Genomic DNA, 6,000 nt, shown 5'->3' with positions numbered 1-6,000 from the left:
TACAAAAAAAGTCTCTTTCTCACTCTCTCGGATTGCTGGAAGTCTGTCACAAGTCAGCAAAGCCACAATCGAAAAGGAAACAGGGCAACTCCTTTCAGCTAACTTGAAGAACCAAGAATCTCGATACCGGAATCATCCAACTTAACAGCCGTAATGTCTTGCCATCTACTCCTCGCAGACACGCCAATGTCAGATTCATATATCTTTTTAACTTGGATTAATTTCCCATTTCCAATCTGTGTGTATGTATGCCACATTTTTACTTTGCTCTTCTCGCATTTTAGTAACTAATAAATTAATTCTTTCTTTAACTCAAGAATGTCTGGTTAACTTGACTCCTTCTAGAATATAAATACATTTGGACTGGGAAAAGGGGTATCCACAAGGGAAGGGACTATTTTAAATTAACCAAAGGGGTTGAATAAAGAAGGGGAATCAGTTCATTCCTCCTCCCCTGGGTGCATAACAATTTGGGGATATTTAATCTGGAATCATAACTAATTGGGGATCTTGTCTATGTAATGGTCGTAACGAATCCAAGAAAGAAAGCAAAAAATTTAAATCACTGACTTACTTTCACATTTCATTTGGTTTTTTTCCTCATTATATATATTTATAATTTATTTATTATTGTCACAAGTAGGCTTACATTAACACTACAATGAAGTTACCGTGAAAATCCCCCAGTCGCCACACTCCGGCACCTGTTCGGGTACACTGAGGGAGAATTTAGCATGGCTAATGCACCTAACCAGCACTTCTTTCAGACTGTGGGAGGAAACCGGAGCACCCGGAGGAAACCCACACAGACACGGGGAGAACGTGCAAACTCCACACAGACAGTGACCCAAGCCAGAATTCGAACCCTGGTGCTGTGAGGCAGCAGTGCTAGCCACTGTGCCATGTAAGTGATGTTTTGAACAGACCACATTGTTACTTGGTGAGGGAAAGTGACAGTTGGAAGGAGGAGGAGGCTGGAGCAAAACGTTGACATTATTAGAGAAAGGGAAGGCTGACGTGAGGAGGAAAGGAGTTAGAAGAGCATAGAATCCCTACAGTACAGAAGGAGGCCATTCTGCCCATTGAGTCTGCACCAACCACAATGCCACCCAGGCCCTTTCCCCGTAACCCCACATATTTACCTTGCTAATCCCCCTGACATTAGGGTCTATTTATCATGGCCAATCAAACTAACCCACACATCTTTGGACCGTGGGAGGAAACTGGAGCACCCGGAGGAAACCCACGGGGAGAAAGTGCAAACTCCACACAGACAGTGACCCAAGCCGGGAATCGAACCTGGGTCCCTGGCGCTGTGAGGCAGCAGTGCTAGCAAGTTGACAGGGAGTGACAGAACACAAGAGCAACCGATGCTGCGAGTAAGAGATCAGGACGTTTTAAGGCATCTTTCAGCTATGATCCAAATCATAACAATGTCAGGCCCAGAATACGAGGTCAGCATTAGGTCGGAGGCATGTGAATATTGCGATGCAACAAAGCAGAAAGAAAGAGCCACCTTCACTGTGTTGTGCAAATGGTGATGTCTGATTGCCATCCTTAAATAACCCAAAATCAAAACCCTTCTCGAAAAACATCAGCAAATCTAACAGCTGAGTCAGATCACTCAGGAATCTCTTTATTTTGGCTCAACCGGGAAGAACTACTCGTGTTGCCTGTCATGAAATGTTTAATGTTTTAACAAACACTGAAAATGAAGAGTGACACTGAAAATGTAATACTACCACAGCTGATTCTTTTGCCACTGGCAATGTCATATTCAGAGCACTAGCAAACATCGAGGGAACAGGTGTAGGTGCAGATTTTGATCCTGAGGACTTGGGGAGCGACTTTGAGAGGATATGGAGAATGAATAGTCAAAATCATTAGAGTAAACAATGTAAATCTAATTGAACTAGAGTCAGGTCAAGTTAAATAAAGCAAATGGAATCAAGTTCATCAGGAAAAGAAATACCTTTTGTCCAATAACGTTTGAGCAGTTCAGAGAAGGTTCACTCGACTGGATTCCTGCCACAAGCTCAGGCTAAAGGGACAATCCTTTAAAACAGAGATGAGGAGGAATTTCTTCAGCCAGAGAGTGGTGAATCTGTGGAACTCTTTGCCGCAGAAGGCTGTGGAGGCCAGGTCATTGAGTGTCTTTAAGACAGAGGTAGATGGGTTCTTGATTAATAAGGGGATCTGGGGTTATGGGGAAAAGGCAGGAGAATGGGGATGAGAAAAATATCAGCCATGATTGAATGGCAGAGCAGACTCGATGGGCCGAGTGGCCTAATTCTGCTCTTATGTCTTATGGTGTTATGATAAGAGGATATGTTGAGCAGGTAGGGCCTATACCCATTGCTGGTTAGAAGAATGAAAGGTGATCTTAATAAAACATATAAGGTACTGAGGAGACCTGACAGGGTGGTCACAGAGGATGTTTCCCCTTCTCTCGGAGTCTAGAACTAGGGTCTCCCATTTAAGACCGAGATAAGCCAAAATTCTACTCTCAGTGTGGAATTTGCTTTCCCAGAGAGCAGGAGAGGCTGGGTCATTAAATATATTCAAGGCAGAGTTAGACAATGTTTGATTGACAAGGGAGGACAGACAGGATAGTGAAGCTGAGGCCACAATCAGATCAGCTATGATCTCATGGAATGGCCGAGCAGCTTTGAGGCACTGAATGGCCTTCATGGAAATTATAACCAATTTTCGAGAGTTTATTGATGGAGTAACATGCGCTGTAGGTAAAGGGGAATCTATAGATGTGCTGTATTTGGATTTCCAGAAAGCATTTGATAAAATGCCACAAGAAAGGTTATTGCAAAAATAAATGCTCATGGTATAGGGGATAACATTTTAGCCTGGATTGAAGATTGGCTGGCAGCAAACAGAGAGTATGCATAAATGAGTCTTAGTTTGATTGGCAGGATGTGATGATTGGAGCCATGCAGGGGTTTGTAAATTTATGTCAATGACTTACATGAGGGGAGTGAAGGCATGGCAGCTAAATGTCCAGACAATACAAAGATAGGTGGGAAAGTATGCTGTGAAGAAGGTATATAGAGTTTGCAGATGGATATAGACAGGTTGAGTGAGTGGGCAAAAATCTGACAGTTGGAACTTCATTTTGGAAGGTCTAATAATGATAGGAAATATACAGTAAATGGCAGAACCCTTAAGAGTATTGATAGGCAGAGGGATCTGGGTGTACAGGTACACAGGTCACTGAAAATGGCAATGCAGGTGGACAAGGTAGTCAAGAAGGCATACGGCATGTTTGCCTTCATCAGCCGGGGCATTGAGTTTAAAAATTGGCAAGTCATGTTGCAGATTTATAGAACCTTAGTTAGGCCACATTTGGAAAATAATGTTCAATTCTGGTCGCCACAATACTAGAAGGATGTGGGGCCTTTGGAGAGGGTACAGAAAAGATTTACCAGGATGTTGCCTGGTATGGAGGGCATTAGCTATGAGGAGAGGTTGGAGAAACTTGGTTTGTTCTCACTGGAACGACGGAGGTTGAGGGGCGACCTGATAGAAGTCTACAAGATTATAAGAGGCATGGACAAAGTGGATAGTCAGAAGCTTTTTCCCACATGGAAGAGTCAATTACTAGGGGGCACAGGTTTAAGATGTGAGGGACAAGGTTTAAAGGAGATGTACGAGGCAAGTTTTTTTACACAGAGGGGGTGGGTTCTTGGAACTCGCTGCCGGGGGAGGTAGTGGAAGCAGATACAATAGTGAGTTTTAAGGGGCGTCTTGACAAATACATGAATAGGATGGGAATAGAGGGATATGATCCCTGGAAGGGTAGGGGGTTTTAGTTAAGTCGGGCAGCATGGTCGGTGCAGGCTTGGAGGGCCGAAGGGCTTGTTCCTGTGCTGTAATTTTCTTTGTTCTTTGGAGTATAATTGTTCACTATGGCAGGAAGAATGAGAAAGCAGAGTATTACTTAAGTGGAGAATGACTGCAGAATGTTGAGGTGCAGAGGGATTTAGATGTTCTCATGCATGAGTCACAAAGACTTAGTATGCAGGTGCAGCAATGTAATTAAGGCTAATGGAATGCTATCCTTTATTATGAGAGGAATTGAACATAAAAGTAAGGATGTTATGCTTCAGTTATACTGGTGAGATTGCATCTCGAATACTGAGTGCAGTTTTGGTTTCCTTATTTAAGGCAGAATGTGAATGCATTGGAGGCGATTCAGAGGAGGTTCACTAGATTGATACCAGGGGTGAGAAGGTTGTCTTATGAGGATAGGTTGGAAAGGCTGGGTTTGTTTCCGCTAGAGTTTAGAAGAATGAGGGGTGTCTTGATTGAAGTATATAAAATCCTGAACAGCACTGGGATTTTCCAACCTTGGGGTGAGCGAGGCTGGAAATTCCCATCCGAGGAGACACGAGGAGACAAGTCTCCTCAGAACAGTTAGCACTCTCAATTAAACTACGGTCAGTTCCAGCAAGTAGTCTGCAGGCCTGGCCAAAGTTTGAATATACAGAACTCATGCAGACGGCCGGGAATGTCTGGATCCGCCCTATCGATAACCCATCAAGCGATCATCGCTCCTACTTGACATGCACCGATCCGTTGTCCGCAGCCCAGATGGGGCCAGACTCCAAGGCGCCCAGGAGTGGGCTCAGGTGTCCTGTCAACAGGTCATCAACTAGACCATTGGGCGCTGAGACCCCCCGGTCAGGGACCCCATTGACAGAACGCCAAGGGCAGGTGGGAAAAGAGTGCGAGGCCACAAGAGGATAAAATTGCCATTCCGGACACCTTGGGAGTGAAGACTTGAGACGGGAGATGACCGAGACCAGACCAGATCAGAGAAGGAAGGAAGCAACGGGCAGTGAGAATCACCTTTGCAAAGAGGAACCAGAGGGACTCATGGACCGGATCCACAGCCTCCCAAGACAGCTTTATGGGTAGTATAGCCAAATCCTGGGTGTTTCCTGTATGCATAATGAGTAATTTACGGGTTAACTTTATTTAATAAAGTTTGTTGCATTGTATCTGTGCCGTACCTTGTTCTCCTCATAAATAAAGGCAGCTGGGTAAAACTTTGATTAAGAAGCTGGTTGCAGTATCTGAATGGGACAGATACAACATAACCTACTTAGCGGCAGAGTGGTTAGCCTCACAGCGCCAGGGACCTGGGTTTGATTCCCGGTTTGGGTCACTCTCTGTGTGGAGTCGGCATGTTTTCCCCATGTCTATGTGGGATTCCTCTGGATGCTCCGGTTTCCTCCCACAGTCCGAAAGATGTGCTGGTTAGGGTGCATTGACCTGAACAGGCGACTAGGGGAATTTCACAGTAGCTTCATTGCAGTGTTAATGTAAGCCTTACTTGTGACTAATAAACTCTGAATTGTCCTTCCTCTTTGCGTTTGCATATTTCGATGTTTGCACCTTTTCCTCGACAGTCTCATTGCTAGAATACCGAGTATCTCTAGACTACCAGCAAGCTCCCAGCTCAATTAACCACAGACTGAACCTAATAGAACATAGAACATAGAACAGTACAGCACAGAACAGGCCCTTTGGCCCACGTTGTTTTGCCGAGCTTTGTCCGAAACCCAGATCAAGCTATTTCCTCCCTATCATCCCGAAGTATTCCATGTGCCTATCCAATAGCTTCTTAAATGTTCCTAAAGTTTCTGACTCCACTATCACTGCAGGCAGTCCATTCCACACCCCAACCACTTTCTGAGTAAAAAACCTACCTCGGACATCCTTCCTATATCTCCCACCATGAACCCTATAGTTATGCCCCCTAGTTACCACTCCATTCACCCGAGGAAATAGTCTTTGAACGTTCACTCTATCTATCCCCCTCATCATCTTATAAACCTCTATCAAGTCTCCTCTCAACCTCCTCCGCTCCAAAGAGAAAAACCCAAGTTCCCTCAACCTTTCCTCATAAGACCTACCCTCCAAACCAGGCAGCATCCTGGTAAATCTCCTTTGCACTCTTTCCAGTGTCTCCACATCCTTCTT

The sequence above is a fragment of the Mustelus asterias genome, chromosome 25, assembly GCF_964213995.1.
Source record: "Mustelus asterias chromosome 25, sMusAst1.hap1.1, whole genome shotgun sequence".
NCBI classification, from domain to species: Eukaryota; Metazoa; Chordata; class Chondrichthyes; order Carcharhiniformes; family Triakidae; genus Mustelus; species Mustelus asterias.
Note: the sequence above shows the minus strand (reverse complement) of the source record.